Source organism: Podarcis tiliguerta, assembly GCF_965153285.1.
Source record: "Podarcis tiliguerta genome assembly, chromosome: 4".
Lineage (NCBI taxonomy): Eukaryota > Metazoa > Chordata > Lepidosauria > Squamata > Lacertidae > Podarcis > Podarcis tiliguerta.
This window is the reverse complement of record NC_139537.1, coordinates 45980096-46002768: the sequence shown is the minus strand read 5'-3', so window position 1 is coordinate 46002768 and position 22673 is coordinate 45980096. Positions and strand designations below refer to the sequence as shown.

The 22673-nt window shown below is 41.2% G+C and overlaps 1 long non-coding RNA gene across 5 annotated transcripts; it reads right to left on the bottom strand.

The window, feature by feature from the left end:
• Positions 1–1291: 1291 nt before the first annotated feature.
• LOC310676890 lies at positions 1292–22154 on the bottom strand. 5 transcript variants are annotated; one of them, XR_014510771.1, is made up of 5 exons: positions 22022–22154; positions 19363–19432; positions 17407–17542; positions 15387–15477; positions 1292–1902 (listed from the first exon to the last, which is right to left on the bottom strand). It is a non-coding gene; the product is annotated as an uncharacterized lncRNA (long non-coding RNA). The 5 variants fall into 5 exon arrangements; XR_014510772.1 differs by lacking the exon at positions 1292–1902 and adding an exon at positions 11151–11586; XR_014510773.1 differs by lacking the exon at positions 1292–1902 and adding an exon at positions 12293–12522.
• Positions 22155–22673: the final 519 nt, after the last annotated feature.

The window sequence follows — 22673 nt, the reverse complement described above, 5'->3', positions numbered from 1 at the left end:
TCCAGCAAAATCTGGGCAGCTATCCCTGGTTTGAGACATTTGCTAGTCTTTATCATAGAATCAAAAAAATTTATAGTTATGTTGCAATAAAACTTGTTGCTGTTTTTGGCATTGCAGCCTAATATGGCTACCTATCTGGAAATTTCAACCTGCATCTGTTCTTTAAGCAAGGGATTTAATTTATTCACTTGATGTGAACTATTTTGCATATTGCAAAAGGGAAAAATAGGAGAGAGGAGAAATCAGTATCTGTACTGAGATATCTGCCCCCATAACTACCTTATCTTAATAATTGGTGTGCTCTGAGTTCAGATCAGTCCCTGGACAGTGGGAACACTAGGAGGCAAGACACATTGATTTCCCAGTACAAATGATCTAGGACCTTGAACACTATTTGTGTCAGCTGCTAAGGAGAAGAGAGATGTGGGTAGCCAGCAAAGCCATCTGCATGTTTCTTGTTGAGGTTCCTGAGCTTCCCCAGGACTGGGAAGGGGAGAGGAACACAATCTATGGCATACTGCCATTCTCTTTTCCTTTGTGTATGTATTGTGCTCCATTCTGAATGTGGATAAGAAATGAGAGTCATTTGCTGTGGATGCTTGTGACACCACTCAGGGTGAGAGCCTGGGTGTTTAGAGAGTGGGGGTGAATTACGTTAGGCAGATTTGCAGTGGTATTTTTCTATTTAATATGAGTGATCATACATGATTGGAAATATACATTTGACTATACATCACTCTCCTTGATGTTCTGAAGACCAGTAGTAGTCTAACTTTGTTTTTATAGACTAGATGAGTGAAAAACCTGGTTGCGTGGCCTGTTGACATAAATTGTACATGATGGAATAGTTAATCAGGTAATTATACGCTGCACAGAAAAATAAAAAGCTATCTTTGTTAGATCGGTGGTCTTCATGTTTATGCAACATAACACCACCTAGTAATTTTATGTAATACTATACAGCATTTTGGAAACTGAAACTCTTGTGTTTAGACTTCACAGATCTGCTCCCATGAGTGAATGGGAAATGATATTCCTGTTGGCTTGAAATGAGATCTTTGTATCTCAGCAAGTCGCTAAAATTAAGAGACTTTATGGAAAAAAGATGAAAGCTAATTGAATTTAGTGGAGTCTTTTCTTCTTTACAAAATGGTTTAGACAAGATATCTTTAGGGGGCTTAAATGTGTAAAATTATGTGAACCTAAACATCAACATCATTGTTCATTATTAAATTGCTTATTGTAGCCATCATGGTCACTTATACATCATGTTCAAGAAAAGGGGAAATACTATTGCTTCCCTGTTCTCTGACGAACCAGTACAGCCATTGCTCTGGAAAGTCAGTGAAGGTAATTCCTTTCTGACTTCGATATCACACACACACGCACACACACACACACACAGCTGAAGGAGAAAAAGAAAACTTCTATTCCTAAAGCCATACAACAAGGGGAAACATTTTAAAACAAGCTTCTACATAGAAAGCGAAGGACAAACACAAGTAAGGAAAATGGGGAAATGAAGGTATAGGAGCTTTGTGGGTTGCATAAAATGAAGTTCGGAGCCTGTGGTCTGATTACTCACCTGTATTCTACTCAGTCTACTCTCATGTCTATTCAGTTTACTCTCAAGTGTGTGATACAGGCATTGGCTCTCGTGCTCTCTTTTTTGACTGGCTAAATGATGAACACTACTGGAAGAGAAAGGTGTCTGAATGGTTTTTAATGCCTAATGGGAAGCCATGAGTGGATAAAGGCACATCTGCATGGTACATATTTGGGGGAATTTGATGAACTTCTGCTTCACAGACAGGTTGCTTATACTTGGTCATACAGTTGAGAGAAACAACGGTGGAAACACAGGTGTCCTTCCTGCCCCCATCCCCTGAAAGTATGAATGTCCTGTGGAGAAAAAGTACTTGTCATATTGAGGAAGATGTGCCTTCCAGCACTGCACTGCCAAAAAGCAAAAGAAGAAAGTAAGAGTCTCAGGTAAGAAGAAAATGGAATGACTTAGTTTTAGGCTTTTGAAGAGGAGAGTCTTTCTTTACTCTCCCAGGGGAAAGGGGGGAGAAAGAGAGAAACAAGCAGCAGCATCTCTCAGGAGAACACAGCTCCATTAATATTGGCTGCAATACTACACACCAGGCATAGGCAAACTCGGCCCTCCAGATATTTTGGGACTACAACTCCCATCATCCCTGACCACTAGTCCTGTTAGCTAGGGATGATGGGAGTTGTAGTCTCAAAACATCTGGAGGGCCATGTTTGCCTATGCTTGCTATACGAAGTAAGGCACCATGGTGATTAGCATGGAGCAAGCATTAATTAAATAAATCCCACAGTGTTTCTGCAGTTGAATTATAGTTATCGAAACTCCGTACCTTAGAATAGGCATGAAAGCAAACCACAACTTGTCTATTCCAAGGGAAGGATCACGTGGTTAGAATAAATGATACTTGGCTCAGGTCTGATTATGATGAAGCATCTTTAGAATCTGATGAATACTTTACAAGAATTCAGTGTGAGATTAATGGGATAATGACTCCCCAATTACATAATTTAATAAAAGCCAAAGGTGTAATAAGAAAGTGAAGTGATGATGTATCAGTCAAACAGTGTGGCTGAAAGAAGCAGAAATAAACAAGTCAATAGTCCATGGATCATAGGTTCAGAAGTGAGACTGTAGGCCACAAGGCGAAGAAAACCTATGGGCACTTAATAGGAAGTAGGTTTCACTAAAGTCTCAGGCCAAGGAAACAAGCTAGACTTGGACTGTGAGCTAGAGATGAAGTACAGCTGGTGGGAGGGACAATACGGTGCCCTTTCTACGACTGCATCCAGATTACGAAACACCTTGCCCCATAAAGTGTGGTTGGCTCCCCTCCCCTATTTTTTGCTAGCTACATAAAAACCTTTTTATTACAGTAGGCTTTTATTTTACGGGGCAGACAAATGTTTTATGCTTTTTTTAAAAAAATGTGGACCCTTTCTCTTTTTTGTAATTGTTTTATAGAATTTAAATGTTAACCTGTGTTACAACATACAAACCACAATGAGTAGTTTTTTTGCACCAGAGTTCAATGGTACATATTCTTAGATAAGTGGGTATATGAATAATAAAACTGTTTAGCAATATCTAAATGTCACACACACTTTTAAAATTTGTGATCACCCATTTTCTTTCAAGAGTGTCACTTCACTTGTTTTACTTTATCTGAAACAGACTATAAGTGCAATCTTATACATGTCTACTTAAGAAATCTTCTCAGAAATAAATACTATTAAGTTCAATGGTAGTTTCAGATAAGTTTGTATAGCCTAAGATACCTTGTTCTTTAAGCTGCTGCACCTGTCTTCTGAAATAACACCTTCTGAAACCCTTTACAACATGTGTATTTAAAGAGCAAGCTATGCAAACTGCTTTCAAAACATTTAAAACAGGTTGGGCAGGTTTCGACAGTCTGCTGTATTATACTAACTCTGGAAAGCCTACTGCAAGGTTAAACAATACCTTATTTTGGCAGATAAGGTTCTTTTTAAAGGGTTGCATAGTCCTTTACAGTGAACCTTTGTTCAAGCAGTTATTGAGGATAGGCAATGAGAAAGCACTAGAGATAATTTTTTTATACAAACAGAATTGTGAATCATCCCACCTTTAAAATAGCTCATTGCTGGTTTCTTTCTGTGTTCTAATAATTTTATATTTTATGAAATGACACAAGGAAGAACCATTTTTAGTGGATTAGTAATAAGGAAGTGAAACCAATCCACAATTCAAAACAAATGGTAAATAGATGTGTCATCAATTCTGCAAAAATGTTTCATTCCTTTCCTTCATAATTCCCAAGGCCCAAATGAGTTCCAAAATAGATCACAGTATATATGCCACCCTTCAGTTTACTTGTTAGGATCCAGTTTGGGGCCAGAATTTGATTGCTAATTTATTAAACAATAGCCTTGCTGTGTGTGCCAAAGTGATCAGGCCTGAGACGTAGCCCAGTGGATTTCTTTACAAATAACCACAGCCTGAGGTCCTTCTTCACATTGGAATATATAGGGAAACAACCAGACCAAAAAATGAAAGTTTAAAAGTTTTATTTCCTAATCAAAGTTTTACACAGCTAGGGTGTCCTTTCTCTAACAGAAAGTTATATTTATGAAAAGGGGAATAGAAATTGTAGAGAAGATTTATCCTACCTAAGAAGACTAACCCTAACCCCCCCCCCCCCACATACACACAGAACAAGGATGGAGTGATGGTCACACCAATTATCTTGGCCAGGAATCCTTGTAGCAAGCAAAAATAGGAAAAGGGTGAGGTGTGAAAAGGAAGTACTGCAGACACATTGCGTCTTTAGGAGTTCACCACATAGACTTCTCTGAACTGGCACAGAGAAAGCATTCCTTTTGTACGGAAATGGGTTGGAGAGCAAAATCCTACCCAACAAGATCAAGAATGGCATTGCCAAAATCTGTTTTCTAGCTATCAGAGAAGATCTCAATATTGACCACTTCACAAACATGGGGACATGCATTATGTAGGCCCAGAGTCTCCATATATTAAAATAGAAAATCTCAGGTTGCTTGTTCCAGCTTGATTTTCAAAGCTCATACCCACTAACCTTAAGACTCCTGTGGCACAATGGCTCAGTGCATCTGGCTGTTAACCAGAAGGTTGGTGGTTTGATCCCACCCAGGACAGGATTCCTTTATTGCAGGGGGTTGGACTACATAACCCTCAAGATCCCTTCCAACTCTACAATACTCATGATTCTATACAGTGGTGCCCCGCAAGACGAATGCCTCGCAAGACGGAAAACCCGCTAGACGAAAGGGTTTTCCGTTTTGGAGGTGCTTCGCAAAACGAATTTGCTATGGGTTTCCTTCGCAAGACGAAAATGTCTTGCGAGTTCCTGCGGGGGTTTTTTCCTCCCCCCCCCCTTTTTCCCAAGCCGCTAAGCCGCTTAACAGCTGATCCGCTAAACCGCTTATCAGCTGATCCGCTAAGCCGCTAATAGCGCTAATCCGCTAAGCCGCAAGACGAAGAGACTCGCAGAACGGATTCTTTTCGTCTTGCGAGGCACCACTGTACTTCCGTGCTCTCAGCCGGTGCTCTCAGTCTCTATGAGCAAAAGCCAGTTAAACATACACACCCAAATGTATCCTTTCTACTATTTGGTTGCCAAATAGTAGCACTTGCTACAGCTTAACTTGTTATTTCCAACATTGAGCTGCAAAGTTTCATTATGCTAAATTTTCAGTCTAGCCAGGTTACAGACACATAGCTTTAAAATGAAAGGACAGAATTAAGAGTGTGGGGCTGTCTCTGAAGACAGTTCAGAAACTGGCTTGTGCAGAGTTTGGCAACCAGGACAAAACAGTTTGAGCATGTTGCACTGATCCTGGCCTGACTGCACTGGCTGCTGGTTCTTTTCTGGGCCCAATCTGAGGTGCTGGTTTTGACCTATAGAGCCTATAGTGGAAGAGATTCAGAAGAGAGCTACAAACATTCTAAAATAGCTTGGAAAACAAGTTCTTTGGGCAAAGTTATCATGCCTCAGGGCAGGAAGTGAGGCCTACCTGCTGAGCAGCGCGCCCCGGGCTTCGGGCAGATATCCACAAGCCTGGGCAGACTGGCGCGACTTCCCGCCGGGCTCCCTAGGCTTGCAGATAGCAGCCTGTTCTGTGGGCTGGGGTCAGGGGAAGCTCAAACTTCCCCCGCCCCAGCCCCGCGCCTGGGGGAGGGAAATATTTTTTCCCCCTTTATTCCCCCCCCAAAAAAAAACTAGGGGCGCCCTATGGGGCGAAAAATACAGTAATTATCAGATTCCTCCCATATCCTCTGCTCCATCTAAAACGAAAGGTTCTACAATCCTGATTGCATCAGGAATGAAGGAAAGTCACTCTTTAGCATAGTTGCTCTGAAAACTGGAGTTGGGAATACTGATTTTTCCAGCCAATACAATGGCATGCATGCCTCTCTGTTTTCTAACAAATAGTATTTTTGCTATTTTATGTTTTTGCTATTTTATGTTAATCACTTAGATAGCCTATAAATAGCTTATAAATTATGATGAATAAATTAATAAATTCACCCAAATATTTTTCACAGCCTTCCAATCATCAGTAATAGCGTTATCAATTATTTTCCTCGAAATGACAAGCCTTATATATGTTTAGCTTTGTAGTTCACATAAGAAGATCAAATGTGCAATGTTTTGGGTGTTCAGTTAATACTGTGGACACTTTCCAGAATTGTTTTGCACTGTGTGAGAAGGTTTCTAAAGCATATCTCCTGCAGCATGTTGTTAATTTACAATGAAATGGATGTAGGTTCAAAATAGCTTGCCTCATAATAGCAGCACAGCTTGGAAACTATAAGCATGTGTTAAGATAACAGCTCTTTAGCCCCGCCTCTGAAGAATCCAGCACAACATGGTTCCTTATTGAGGTGTGCCATGGCTTATGTTAGAGAAGTATACTACAGTACTCTTCCGGCATGTAGTCTATTCTTCTATGATTTATATGATTTCTTAATCTTAGAATTCCAGTCGATAATGACAGTTTGTTTCTAGTGCATTATGAAGAACTGAGTCAATAAAAATTGTTGTGCTAAAGCAAGAGGGAGGGCTACCCTTATGCTATTCATATAATCAGTTATCAGTAATCAATATATTGACATATGCTCACACATAATCAGGCCTTACAGTGATTTTTATAATCCATTTGAATCAAGAAAATCTTTTGCTAACTGCAAACTGCTTGAAACCGCAAGTCCAGACACCAACCTTTCGCCTAGTACTTTTTACACCCTAGAGAAAAGTGGAAGCCATAAATCAGAAGGCGCTGGTACAAATCTTCCCCTCAAATCCAGGCTAAAATGGTCCACGAAACAGAAAGGGCCAAACCACAAAAACTCCCTACATGAGCATTTGCATAGGGGAATTAGCGCCAGGAGATCCCCTCCCTGAAGTCTCATTTCCCTGTTCAATCAACTAGAGAAAAGGTCAGACTGTACTTTACTGTACAGACAATGGAAAGCAGAAGTTGGGGAGCGAACTCTGCGTATGGCCAGGAGCATGGCAGATTCATGCTATTGGTTATTTTCGCTGGCGTTTGTGATTGTCTCATGATTGTCTCATGATCTGTGATGCACACAGGTATATAACTCCTGAACTTGTATTCTTTGAGGTCCCAGTCTTTTGGAAAGGATTCCAACTGGGTCCATTATTGCTCAGCAATAAACTTCACCTTCATTTTTCTCCAAATTGCTGCGTCTGTCAATCCTTGTCTCCATAAGTGGGTACCACTTAATTTCACTTGCTTCAGTGCATCTAGCTTTGCACATGTGCCTTTTTATGTGGCAGCAAGCAACAAACATTCAACAATGCTTTTGTAAAACTACTCCAATTCTACCAAGCAAGAAGTTGTACTGTATAGTATGTCCTAAAGTCCCACAACTTTTCTTGTACATCTAATGTAAAAACCCATTCTCATAACCACACCAAAGGCACACCAGATGCTACAGGGTTGTTTGGAAAATCTAAAAAAAATGATAATATATGTCGAAGGATATTTGCTCCAAGCCTTTCACATTTGCTTTGTCCCTGTGATGCTTCAATGATAAAATGAAAAAAAGTGGCTCAGGGCTACTCAATTCCCACAATTCCAAGAAAAACACAGAAAGAATATGAATGCAAATGATTGTGGACCTTGAAGCTGAAATCAAAGCTCTTACAAATATAAATAAGCAGCCCCTAAAATTCATGACTAGTGGAAGAGTTTATTTGGAAAGAGTGTTCAAGACATTCGTCGTCAGAAAGCTCTTTGTGAAGAAATGAATGAATGACTCTTCCAAACCAATTCAATTTGCACATTATTTTGGATATTTATTCATTACCAGGCACAATAAGAGCAATGTCTATTAAAATAACCATATATTGAAGAAATTCAGTCAGAATCCTTGGTTTTAAAATGTTCATCATGAGCAATAGGCCTCAATCAGGCTAGACTAATCTCCACAAAATGTTTTACTGCGTTGGGGCTGAAATATATAAAAAGAATAAAAAAATTGTCCAGTAGCACCTTAGGGACCAACTAAGTTTGTTCTTGGTATAAGCTTCCGTGTGCATGCACACTTCTTCAGCTACCCTTCTTCAGATACCCTTCTTCAGATTCTTCTGTGTTGGGACTGTCATAGCATTGGTGGATTATGACAGCCAGCAAACATGCTAATTCCTGTGTGTAAGAACGCTATCTGTGGATGAGTTTCTAGGGTTAGAAGTCAGGCCCCACCTAGCTTCAAAACCATTTTCACAAAATAAAAATGTGAAATAGAAGAGTTACAATGATTTGAAAAATACAATAAAAACCAATTACACTGAGTTCCGCAATTACTAATTAAAACACAAGGATTAGTGAATGTATAATAGCTGAATATAATGAGTTGAGAAAGCAAGCATACATCAACCCAGTATCCCCTAGGGAGGAACTAAATAAAAATCCAAAGTGCAATTGAATAAAACAAGCAGCTCTTTAACTCAAATAGCCTGCAGGGACCATTTGCATTTGAGTCAACATGGATGCCAGCTCAATTGTTTTAAGTAGTCACAGAGATGCTGAGCAATAAGGATTCCTTCCTAAATATTCAGATTGGTTTATTTAAGGAATGTCCTTCTTTGAAGGTCCCCTGTTTCCTTGCATTGAATCTAAAACAGGGATTTTAAAGAGCACAACACGATTTGAAAGTTTACCAGAGGTGCCTAACCTTTTTTTGGCCCATGGGCAGATTTGGATTTTTGAGCAAGTGCTGTGGGCATCATCCACTCTGGTCACTTCTCTCCTCCATCACTAGGTCAGTCCCCAATGCAAATACACAATTATACTGTACTTTGCTTTTCCAGGCAATCTTGATAAAAGGCCACTCCAGAAGAACTAATCTGAGCCTTGGAAAGCAAAGAGAATTGAAAAATGAAGTGGGAAAAGGTATCGGTCTTCCCATTTCCTACTTCAGCTATGTGCTTCTCAAGGGGGGGGAAGATAATGACCTTCACCATCTTTTGCTTAGGGGGCAGTGAGTGGGTGGGGGGCTCAGGAGCTTTGTAGGAACCAGGCAAAAACCTCAAGAGCAGACCCTCCAAGTGTCCCTATTTTCCAGGTAGGTCCATGCTTTAGAGAAGCCATCCTGGTTTCTGATTTGATCCTGGAATGTCCCACTTTTCCTTAGGATGTCCCTTTTTGCATTGGAGAAATGTTGGAAGGTATGGAGTTATTCAACCCCTCCAAACCATCTGAAGGCAATCCTATATAGGGAAGGTTTTTTTAAAAAAAAGTTTAATGTTTTCTTATGTTTTTATATATGTTTGAAGCTGCCGAGAGTGGCTAGGGAAACCCAATAAGATGTCTGAGGTATAAATAGTAAAATTATCATTATGGAATGGGACGTCCCTATTTGCATTGCAGAAATGTTGGAGGGTATGCAAGAGCACCACATTAGGGAACTCTGGTTTATGCAAATATTTTGCTTTGGAAACAATGGAAGAGACCATTCTGCAAAGTAGAATGGGTGAGGAAGCAGACTATACCGATACTTCCCTTAGCAGTTACTTCCAAAGATGTCCTGGTTCCTACATCGAGTATGTCTACTGTAAAGAACTCTATCAGTTTAACTGCAAGGGTTTCTTGAATGCCTCCTAAGAAATATAGAATGGTATGAGTACTAAGAGCACCCAGTTAAGGGTTCCCAGCCCCTATTACAGAACTGCTGCCTTTAGGGTCACCAGAGCCCTCCTCTGTTGTAAGGAGTCATTGACCACCCCCTTCACCCACTCAGCAACACCTCTGCTGGCCCTTTCGATGAGCCAGGAAGGTAGCTCTTGCATTACCAAGGACCTTATGCTCATCTTCACGCTGTACAAATTGAAAAGTATCCATTAAACATGCCCAAGCAGAGGCCAAAGTTACATCCACCAGATGTATATCAACTATAGTATCCAAATCAGAATGGATCCAAGCAGTTGTTTATCCTTTGCCTCTCACTAGAGCATGTACAGTATATGTTCCCTGTCAGGTCCAGCATCAAAAAATTTTTATTAAACGGTCACAGACCAGATTAACTCGTACAGCTAGTCAGCGAAACATATCACCAGAGAAAACAAAGGACAGTTTCAATACAGATTAGGCCATAACAGCAATTTAAAATAAACAACTGCTTGGATCCATTCTGATTTGAATACTATAGTTGATATACGTCCAGCATCAAACCTTTCAGAACTGACTTTGCTCTTTTCTTCCCTATTCTTCTAGTGCTGTCACCATGGACCCTTCCATTTATAGTGCTATAGGTGCTATATTTAATGATGTTTTTGTAAAATGAAAACCTATAATGAAATTATAGAGGACTATCCACATACCAATCACATTGCTGTTTTTAGAGGGTGTTTGTCCTTTTTCCCATCATGCCAATGACATGAAGTGTTCAGATTGAGCAAAGTTATGTGCCTATAGTCCCACCCCTTCCATTCCGTCATTCCACCAACCAGTAAATGTTGGATTTTTGAGTATGCACAAAGGTTACTTAGAGGCTTTGCACACATTTTTTAAAAAAAATAAATACAGTACCTGGTACAGTGGTACCTCTGGTTACGAACTTAATTCATTCCAGAGGTCCGTTCTTAACCTGAAACCATTCTTAACCTGAAGCACCACTTTAGCTAATGGGGCAACTGCTGCCGGCGCCGCGCAATTTCTGTTCTCATCCTGAGGTAACGTTCTTAACTCAAGGTACTACTTCCGGGTTAGCGGAGTTTGTAACCTGAGGTGTTTGGAACCCACCACTGTATTCTGGAACTCTGACCCTGTTTTGTTCTATCTACAGCAGCCTTCTCCAACCCAGCCCAATACAGATGTTTTGGACTCCCAACTTCCATCACACTCAGGCAACACATCTTATGGGAGCCCAAAACATCTGGATGGTGCAAGGTAAAGGAAGACAAATCTAGTGTTATGATCACATACACAACATACGTTCTTAAAATACATCATTTGTATCAAAGATTGGCATTGAGGGCTCTCATTTCCCACAAAAAAAAAATGAAATTAGTCTGGTCAATTAGCTAGCCAAACAATAGCTGAAAAAGAACCCAGGAAGAATGAAAGGAAAGGGACAAAGGATTTATTACAGACTCTAGAAGGAAGGTGTGGCTGTACTTTTTATTCCACCAGGAAACCTAAATCCAAAGAAAACATACCATAAAAGAGAAACCTGACGCTGCCAAATGATTTGCAGTTTCACTTGTGTGTGTGGTTTGGTCAAAGGACAAACAATTAGTAAAATGAACTTTGTCCATGACGTATTTGTCATACACGTCTCACATACTAAATAACTGGAATTAAGCAAGTCATCAAGGCAGAATACTGGAGAGATTCCGAAGAGTGTCCCAACATTGTTGCTAGAACAAGGCATCAGTTGTGTGCCGCTTTTGAGTCATTTCCCAAACTGTTCTTGACGAGTATCACCACACGCTTTCAGAAAGAACCTTCAGAGGAATTCCGGGAAAGCTCCATAAATGGCATGTGATAAAGCTGATCAAGCCAAAAAAAGAACAGACACCTACGTCATTGCCTTCCAAAATACTACTATCTAGCGAAACTACTGCCTCATACTGAAATTCAGAATGCTAAAGACTTGTTTGCATAATATGCTTCTAGTGACACTGAAAATAGGATTTGATACGGACTCTGATTTATACTATAAATTTCCCCCAATCGTTACTAAAGTGTTCTGGAAACATTGGTAGTTATAATTGCTTAATTCTATTAACATAATCATTTACCTGCTTAATCAAGATAATCATTTGCCTGGGCTGTGTACACAGTCCTGTTTTCTCTGCACCCACAGTGTTCCCAACACTGGTTTGGGAAGCAGTTTACACACGAGGTCGGCCGCACAATCCATATCTATCCTGTTGGGTTATTTATGAAATACTGTATTTTGACGCATTTGGCCCCAAAGCAGGTTCGATCTGAACTGAGAAAAAGAATGACCTAGCTGCATTTTAAGTTGCTCATGTTCATCATAGAGTGGGAAGGAGCCCAAAGCTAACTGAGTCCAGTAGCATTAATGCAACATCCACAGACAACCTGGCATAACCATCAAGTGGAAAGAGTATGCACTGGATTCAGCTACCAGGAGAACAAATGCCATGGTTTTCTCATATTTTTAATTTAATTTTTGACATTTTGTGTGTGTGATGTAAGCAGAGGCGGAGCTAGCTGCTCCGGCACCTGGAGCGGCACACATGCTGTGCACCCGGGGGCGGGGCTAGCCACCCGCAGGGACAGGGAGAACGTCCCAGGGGGGTGGGGCGGCGATGTCACCCCCCTCAGGGATGACAGCCGACCGCACCCCCCTTCCTCCCCCAATGGATGTAAGCCATTTTGAACTCTTGGAACGGCAGGTGAGAGAAGACTGGAATCACAGCTGGAGGCCAACCCCAGTCTATGCGCATTCAGTCGACCCTAATTTGAACATGTGAAAAGGGAAACATCATTGGAGGGACTCCAAAATTATAAAAATCCATAAAGATTGCAGATGAACAGGATAAATGAATACATTTGTGGGGGATGTTACCGTAGCTGTACTTCTTACGCCACCAATAAACACCGAAACTGCCTATAGAACTGCTGCTTGAAGGGCGGTTTGTGGTTAAAGGATAAACCCTTATCAAAATGAACTTTGACATGCTCAATTCACACAGTGTTCAGAAGCAGAACTGTACCACGAACTCTGTTACAAGTTGCAGGAACAGGGAGCTGCAGAGAGTAATTACACAACTGTAATCGGCAGAGGGTTTTTTTTAAAAAAAAAGTACTAAAAAAAGAAATCACTGCTGTCTCTGATACTGGGTATTGTTCACAGATTCTGTTTTTGGAGTGGGAACGCCAAATGTGATTTTTTTTCATCCTTCCTCTCCTTCCTTACCTATACTGGAGAATTTGAGGCTGCTGTCTGGGGAGAGGGAGAGAGGTTTTGTTTTGTAGGTAGTTATGTGATCTCATTTATTCTCACTTATCAGTTTGTTTGTAATCAAGTACCCTCCCCCCCCCCCCGGGTGAGGGCATATCTACTATGAAACTAATGAAGCTTAAGATTCAAAATTGGGTCTAGTAGACCCAATTTTAGTTGCACGATTGACATTGATCAATTTTTTGTTGTATAGATTTCAACAATATCATAGTTTGAGATTCAGTGGCACAGATGTTGTAAAGGTGTGGTGATCCGTCATGGAACAATTCCACTGAAGAAGATAACAGTGGTTACCCAGAACCCATTGCTGGTTGCGAAGGGGGCCTCATAACAGTTCAATTTTCAGGCCCCCCAAAATGTAGGTCCACCAGTAGTACCCCCTATGAATAATTTGAGTTTCTTTGGATGATTTTGTTACTAGCCCCCACCCCTACAAAATATGAATGACATTTTCTTTGGCCACTTTTGGACATAAATTAAAAATATTTCTATTCTGCCAGATGATATGTTTCCCAGTTATGTGTTTTCTTCTACCTGCTGGTGTAATGTTTCTGGGATAGCTTTTGGTATTTGCTACTACATCACTCTTTTCCATGTAAAATATTCAAAGCATCTAACAAATTATAAATACTAAAATTGCAAAACAAAAATATTTTTAAATGACTAAAAGAAACAAAATGCAGGCAAGTAGTAGTGCTAGAAGCACATTGCAGAAGTTACATAGTATTGCCTGCTGAATTACATGTTCTATAGCTTGGAAATGCTGACTGCATCCCATTTCTGCTTATCCATTCAATTACAGGAAGCCCCCACTGACTACTTCTTTCCTTGTACCATTCAACTTTTTTGGCAGACAACAGGACTGTTAAAAGATGAAAAACTGATAACTTTTTGTTTACAGCCAATAGTTGATGTGGATTTTTGGTCAAAGCTCTATCTAAAATAATTGAGTATATTCATTACACCCCACAATACTTATTGTCTTTTTGACATTTTTTTCACATTCAAACATTTGCTACTTTTGATTAGCTGGCCTAAAAACATTGACTTAAATAGAGAGAGGGATATGATCAAAACTAGATCTCTTTCCCCAAAATTATATCACTAAACTTAACTCCTTTTGCTGCCATGAACTATTTGTGTAATACTGAGCATATTAATAAGTCTCAAGTCATTTCCTAAGTTGATGCTTAAAACTAATAACAGCTTTCGGGGGTGTTGCCAGGATGTGTGTCTTTAAACAGAGATTTGCATAAGTTCTAGCAGGTATGTAAACATCAAAGAGATTGAAAGGTAAGAAAAGGTGTTGCTTGTTTGTGACAGCTTAAATCATACTTTTAACATACCTTGGGAGATGCATTACAATTACAGTATAGCAAGTTTCCCAATTACCAATTTTGCTCAGACAATTACAGTGAGTATAATTTAACGTGAGGTAATTATCTTCGGAAGAATCTAAATTAATGATGAGAGGCATGGCCCCACTGCAATTTAGAACTGAGTGAGATTTATGAATGAAAAATTGGGACCAAATAGGTCTCCTATATTCCAAGCTTTCAAATCATTGCCATTTTTTTAGCACATACATGCTTCTGAAGTGCACCTGGGGAACTTTCATTTATTTATTTTTTTGTGCAACATTCCTTTTCTGTTCATGTGCCCACAGGATCATTTATCACAATGCATCATTCTCTGACTGACCATTTTTTAATCTGTTTTGCTTACAAACGGATTAGATAGGCCTGGGATAACCAAAGGATGAAAGTTAGCAACCTCTGAGTATGCACAAATATAATGGATACCCCCAGGATTGGATGCTTAGTCATGCCAACCATGCAGGTGCAAAAATAGGTTTGTATACTTTTTTTTAATCATACACAAATTACAGAGACAGAACATCACATTCTTTTTTATAATTTTTATCATTTGATTTTTTAAAAATATAAGCATACATTAAAAAAAAAACAATTCAAAATCCAAATTTCGATATTACCATATTTTTCGCTCCATAAGACTCACTTTTTCCCTCCTAAAAAGTAAGGGGAAATGTGTGTGCATCTTATGGAGCGAATGCAGGGGGGAGGAAGGCAGGAAAAGCCCCCAAGAGCCACACACAAGCTCCGCGCGGCTCTTGCAGGCTTTTCCCCACGAGGGAGAAGGGACTGATGCGGCCAGTCAGTCCCTTCTCCCTCCTCGTAGAAAAGCCCGCAGGAGCCGCGTGGAGCAGAAGTTCTGTTGCACACTCACAAATCTATTCCACAAGCAGAATGGCAGAATTAGAAACAAACCTTAATTATACAGAAGATGTTTGTATAATAACATAAACGAACCGACAAGCAATTGGCACACAACTCACCAGAAGCATCGGAGGAGGAAGGGCCAAACCAATGGGATGATCAGCATGTGCTGCAGAGGTAGGCAGGGTCCAACCCAAGGCATTTTGTGGCCTGAAATTAAGGAGAAGATGGCACTCCTTTCATATTAAGAAACTAACTGGACTGGCAGCTGAATCAAACTTCAAAACTGGTGGCAGGACCGTATCCTTCATTGCACCTAAGGTCAACAGTTTTAGGAGGCAAATGGCAGTCCACATAGTCTGTCCTCCAACACTTTGCTGCTGCTCCTCAGCATCCACTGAGGCAGATGCCTCACTCTAATAGGAAAGCCATCCCCTGAAGGTAGTTATAGGTGTCATTCAAAGAGCAACAGTGGAAGGATGCCATTTTATGAAGATCAAAAGGATCATGTTGGCACCTGGGTTTTTTTAGTATATCTCTATGCACTTTAGATTATGGCTTCAAGAAGCAACACAGTTATAGATGTTGCAGGCATCTTACTCCAACATTTCCTCCAGGATATTGTCATTTGTAGAGTTAGGAAAACATGGACAAATGACAACAAAAGATCGCACGCATTATCACTGTAAACAAAAAGAAAGCCTGTTTTACACATCGTCAAGGCTCAGCACCGAGGAACACACTGGGATGCGTTAGTCCGAGTAAGAACTTGTTAGGAAAGGTCCCAGTCCATAAGGGAGCCATTTATTGCACCTACATAGAAACGTAGAAAGCAACCTTATACTAAGTCAGACAATTTGCCTATCTAGTTCAGCACTAATTGGAAGTAGGCTGTGTCCAGGGTTTCAGATCTTTCCCAACCTTGCCTGGAAGCATGGGTTGTACCATTGAGCTACAACGCATCCCCTTCCTGTTCTTGAGGGCCAGTGGTTTGCCTGGATGGGCAGGGCCAGTCCAGAGGCCAATAATGCTTCACTTCCAGAAAAATGTTCCATGTTCATCCCATGAGGCAGCCTTACATGAAACCAAAGGGAGTGTAATTCTAGTCACGGCAATTCATTTCTCTTATATCCTTTGTCTCTCCCTCTGATATTTCTCCCACTTAGATTGTAAATTTGACTATACGAATCAGCTTTCATGGTCTTTATGTTACTCTGTAATAAACCCTGTGCACTGATGATTCTATGGTAATAAGGCGTTTTACCCCTCCCTTGCGGTGGTTTTAAATATATCCTTGCTTAGGAATGTGAATGTTAAGCAACTCTCTATGGATTTGCATATGCTAACTTTAGGGATTTAAGGTGTGTTAAGACATGCCTCAGACATCACTGTCAGCTAGCTGATGAAGCCCTTATGTATGTTTTCATTTGTTTACTGACCTGGATGATGGAGATCTGACAGCTGGCTTATTGCTGACAGCACAGTAATTCATTCTCTACTTTGAGAGGTTTCCAGCACTGCTGCTTGTCTATTCTGAATTAATCTCCCTTAATGAAGTTTATATTTTCTTTCTAATTTGCCCCTGGCAAATTAGTCTTTGTTTCATAAGCCTAATAAAATGTGAAGTTCTTTGTAAGTATCATATATATTAATCCAGTTCTGTAGAACAGACAAACGGGTGATGATTAATGTTTTGTTTTTGGTTCAGGGTCATTGTAGCTTTTCATGAAATCCATTCTATTGCTACAAGTACTTCTTCTCCATATGGATCAAGATCAGATGTCAAATGGCTCCCTATTGAACCACATGGCTTATCACACAGAAGTGCTGACTATGACAGAAGTGTACCAGGGCGGAAAATATAGTATGATGGTTTCTTTAAAATTATACCGTGTTTTTTCTGAAAATAATAATTATTGTTTTCTGCTCCTACTGTAGAGAAAAAAAGCCTTAGGGTTATTCTGAGTATTTATGTACAGCTCTGATGAGTCATAACCATAAGATTAGAAATTATTATACAAAGTATTCTTGAATCAGCCACAACTCTTCAAAAATAATAATTATGACATTAAGAATCAAGCTAGCAGAAAGTAGCAGAGAGTTATTTGAGATAATGTTAGATTAGTTCTAAAGAGGTACCTTTCTTTGTACAATTCCAAAGAAGTCATCTTGTGGAACTTTTAAAACAGCTTTATTGTGAGAGAAGTTTTCATGGACAAGATGCATGAGGTGATAGCCTCAGTTTGCAGATACACATATCTGCAAACACAGCTGTCTGGGTACAAATGAAAACATTGTGAACAGTGAGGTTAATAGCCCATGAACTGCAAACAATACTCTGATTTTTTTTATGAACAACTCAATGTCCTAAGAAAACCAAATTTGTGTGAGCTGAAAAAAGAAAAAGTTAGTTTTGTCTTCTTCTAAATCCATGTACTGGGAATGATGCCAGATACTTTTCTTGGAACAAGGATTTTCCTCAGACAGAGTTTTGAAATCAGTTGGTGTGATGAAGCAGCACTGCTCACTTGACTGTCGTCGTGTTGCTGCTGCTTACCAGACGATGAAGAAGAAGGGGTGAGGTAGCACCAAGTCAGGCATGGTGCCATTGCACTTGCAGTTGGGAGGACTGGATTGGCTTACCAGTATATTAATTGAATCCAAAAAGAAAATAAAGTGGTTTTTAAAGAGGGGGAGAAAAGCTTACTTAAAACCAATGCCAGAATTTTTATAGGGACTTAAACTCAGAAAGACACATCTTAATTTAAAGTGATGCAGTTTAAATGCAATTAATGTCTAATAATTGCTGCTGCTAAGGAAATGACAGTTGCTAAATTCAACAGTGTTCACACTTACTAAGCAATGTGAATTATAATAATAATAATTTATTATTTGTACCCCACCCATCTGGCTGGGTTTCCCAAGCCACTCTGGGCAACTTCCAACAAAGATTAAAAATACATTGAAATGTCAAACATTAAAAACTTCCCTAAACAGGGCTGCCTTCAGATGTCTTCTAAATGTCAGGTTGTTGTTTATCTCTTTGACATCTGATGGGAGGGAGTTCCACAGGGTGGGCGCCACTACCGAGAAGGCCCTCTGACTGGTTCCCTGTAGCTTTGCTTCTCGCAGTGAGGGAACTGCCAGAAGGCTCTCGGCGCTGGACCTCAGTATCCAGGCAGAACAATGGGGGTGGAGACTGATATTATGTATTATATATACTGTTAGGAAGGATGGATAATTCACGGTATTTCTGCATCAGAACAGTGAGAGAAGGAAACAGTAGTAGCAGAGCTGGGTGCTAGCCTTGGGCATTGAGCTGAAGGGCCACCAAGCTGTTTATTGAGTGTACTGTTATCAGTGAGACAGATGAAAAAAGCAGCAAATTCACCACCCTGCAAAATTCTATGGTTTCTTTATGTGTCAACTGCACAAAGTAATTTCAATGAGTTCCAAAGTAATTAAAGCTAGAATGTTTCAGGTAAGCGTAGAATTCAGTAACTTCAAAGCTCTAGTAGTTTCAGTCAACCTACTATTTCATATTTGTATCAAGACAACAAATTGGGTGGGATTTTCCGTGCCCTGTGGAGAGACTGAAATGGTGTATAGTGTGTTGAATGGATTCTTTACATTTAATCATGCACCACAGCAGTGGAAAATCACTGCTTGCAGTTGGATAATGGTGAAGGGGGGCACTGAGAGCTGATTTGTGTTTTTCATTATTATTTCAAAGGGTTGGCTGTTATTATAAAGGGCTCCCTTGAAGACTAACAGATTTATTGTGCCCTTCCCCTTTTGGACTACAGTCCACCATTAGCTACATGAAGTGTAATTTTCCATTGGTTGATATTTAGATCTACATGGTTAGTTAGAACAGGATTTTACACAGTGGTGCAAAACAGCATGTGGTGAATTTCTTGGATATAAAGGAAACTTCAATGACAGGACCAATGTATACAATTAGCAGAATCAGGAACGAGCTTTTACGACATGGTATTACATTAGGCTCTAAATAGGGGAAAGGATTTTACAGATCTGAATTTCTGGTTGATACCTCCCAGAACAGGCATGCCTTCTACAATTATTTCTACGCACCTGAGCTGTAGTTTGTTGGCTCCCATCCAGTCTATCTCTCATTTTTGGATCTACATGGGTTCACCAGAATCTAATGAAAAAGAGAAGTGATTGGAATATACCTGGCCATCGGACAAATATGTAGCTGTAGCTTGGGAATGGGAAAGCAAGGCAATAGATGGGAACAGAAGTTTGAGATATATAGTGCCATCAGGGGAGACACGTGTAAGCAAAATCATTTTTGCTATTGGATCAACTACTGACACTAGACAGATGATTCTAAACAGTATCAAATAACCTACTTTGTGCTTCCTGTTAGTGGGTATCAGGTTGGTGACTATAAACAAGGTTTTCTACTAACAAAACCTGGAGACAGTGTTTTATTTAATATAAAATCTTTCAGATGTACCATAGTTGCCTTGGTATTTCCTTTTTAATGCTCAGATACAGTGGGTTTTATAGTCTAATACAACCAGGGAACAGATCATTGAAGCATATGCAAAAAGTAACATCCAATCGAGGGGTATTAAGCATTAATCTCCAGCATAAGCAGTTTCTGAGCAATAGGGTCAAATCTGTCTCTCAGTAAATTTGGAGGAGGACTTCTGAAATCAATAACGTCAATTCAGTTTGTGTGCAGTATCTCTGATTGAAGGTGCGCAGCCATTATTTGTAAATGATTTGGAAGATTCCCTTAGGAAGCATATTGATTTAACAATAAATGAACCCATTTTCTACATGGGCACTGTTGGTGAAATATGACAGCCAGGAAGTAAACCCCACTGTATTTAATGGGACTTGTTTGTGCAAAGGTCTGACTTGAAGAGATCAAGATTCCGACTGTTAACAACAGTGGTTTTGACATCTACAGTGGTACCTTGGGATGTGAACAGGATCTGATCTGGAGCCCCATTCGCATCCTGAACAGAATGTAAGACGCGACAGCGCGTCTGCGCGTGCGTGGGTCGTGTTTCGCCACTTCCATGCATGCGTGTGACAACATTTTGACCGTCTGCGCATGCGCAAGTGGCTAAACCAGGAAGTAACACGCTCCATTACTTCTGGGTCGACGCGGAGTGAAACCTGAAAGCGCTCAACCTAAAGCACATTTATCCCGAAGTATGACAGTATAATGAAACCAGCTTACAAGCAGAGAGCTGAAAAAGGGTACTATAATGGAAGCTGGGAAACTATCCTTCTGGGAAGAGGTTGGAGACCATCTTGGCTATGAGTCCTCAGGGAACTCCTTCCTGTCTTGCATGCCTTTTCCCATCTGGCTGAAGGATGGGGCCCTGACTGACTCCAGCTTCACAATCTTAGGTTGAGGTATTATTAATAAGAAGAAGAAGAAGAAGAAGAAGAAGAATTTATTATTTGTACCCCGCCCATCTGGCTGGGTTCCCCGGCCACTCTGGGCGGCTTCCATAGAAACCAAAAATACACTAAAATATCACACATTAAAAACTTCCCTGAACAGGGCTGCATTAAGATGTCTTCTGAATGTCAGGTAGTTGTTTATCGCTTTGACATCTGATGGGAGGGCGTTCCACAGGGCGGGCGCCACTCAGAAGGCCCTCTACCTGGTTCCCTGTAGCTTTGCTTCTCGCAATGAGGGAACCGCCAGAAGGCCCTCGGCGCTGGACCTCAGCGTCCGGGCAGAACGATGGGGGTGGAGACGCTCCTTCAGGTATACTGGGCTGAGGCCGTTTAGGGCTTTAAAGGTCAACACCAGCACTTTGAATTGTGCTCGGAAACCTACTGGGAGCCAATGTAGGTGTTTCAAGACCGGTGTTATGTGGTCTCGGCGGCCACCCCCAGTCACCAGTCTAGCTGCTGCATTCTGGATTAGTTGTAGTTTCCAAGTCACCCTCAAAGGTAGCCCCACGTAGCGTGCATTGCAGTAGTCCAAGCGGGAGATAACTAGAGCATGCACCACTCTGGCGAGACAGTCCGCGGGCAGGTAGGGTCTCAGCCTGCATACCAGGTGGAGTTGGTAGACTGTTGCCCTGGATCCAGAATTGACCTGTGCCTCCATGGACAGCTGTGAGTCCAAAATGACTCCCAGGCTGCGCACCTGGTCCTTCAGGGGCACAGTTACCCTATTCAGGACCAGGGAGTTCTCCACACCAGCCCACCCACTGTCTCCCAAAAACAGTACTTTTGTCTTGTCAGGATTCAACTTCAATCCATTAGCCGCCATCCATCCTCGAACTGCCTCCAGGCACTCACACAGGACCTTCACCGCCTTCACCGGTTCTGATTTGAAAGAGAGGTAGAGCTGGGTATTGTTGGCGGGTTAACTGTTTTTCATTTGTGTGGATTGTTGTTGTTTTTACTGAGGAAGGAGAGATTTGTCTGGGAGGAGAGAAGCTGGGGATAATAGGGCGTGCAATTGCAATAGTTCAAAGTAAGGAGAGGTATGGTGTGACAGGTGGGGCAGGCCAGGTAAGAGGCATACAGCACAGGAAGACAGTGACTGCTGTGTGCCAGCTCCTCCTCCAACCTGGGGAATTGTGGTTGTCCTATCAGGCAAGCCTCAGGTCTGTGGCTGCTGAATGATAGGTCAGCTCTGAATAAGACATTGCTTATCTGATTGTGTATGAGGAGGCCAATCTGGTCTGCATCTCTGAGACCTGGGTGCATGAGCTGGGTGGAATTGGTCTGACCTAGCTGTGCCCACCTGGTACTTGGCGCAAATCAGGGCAGAAGGTCAGGGATTCTGATGGTTTACCACTTGCCTTGCTGCGTACGTGAGCTGACAGAGCTGGTCTTGAAGGCTATGTTGAGGACTCCCAGACTCCTGGTTTTGTGAGACGTCAACATCCATGCTGAGACAACTGGCTTTGAGGTGGACTCAGGACTTCATGGCTGTCATTATGACATGGGGCTGTCCCAACATGTCAATGGTCCAACATATGTGGCAGGTCACATTCTGGACCATGTTTTCTAGACTGGGCAGGAAGAGGATCTGGAAGTGGGGGACGTTGACATCAATCCCATGTTATGGTCAGATCACTTCCTGTTGAGATGTAGGCTTTCAGCACCTTTCAGCTTCCATATGTGGCTCCTAGAAGCTATCAGCATGTGACAGGAACCACACCTCAGGAATGGCTTCATCTGGCCAGCTAAACAAGGTGAGGGTAGCCCATGGGTCTCAAACTCTCAGTGAGTTAAGGAGTTCCCATGCATGTGAAGATAGGCTCCGGCAGATTGAGCGGACAAGACCAATAGTGGGTCCAACAGTTAAGAAGGTGGTTCCTTCACATGCTGTAGAGGGAGGTAAGGGGCAGGTGGGGCTTGTCAACCTGGGAAGGTAGCCCATCTGGAAGGAA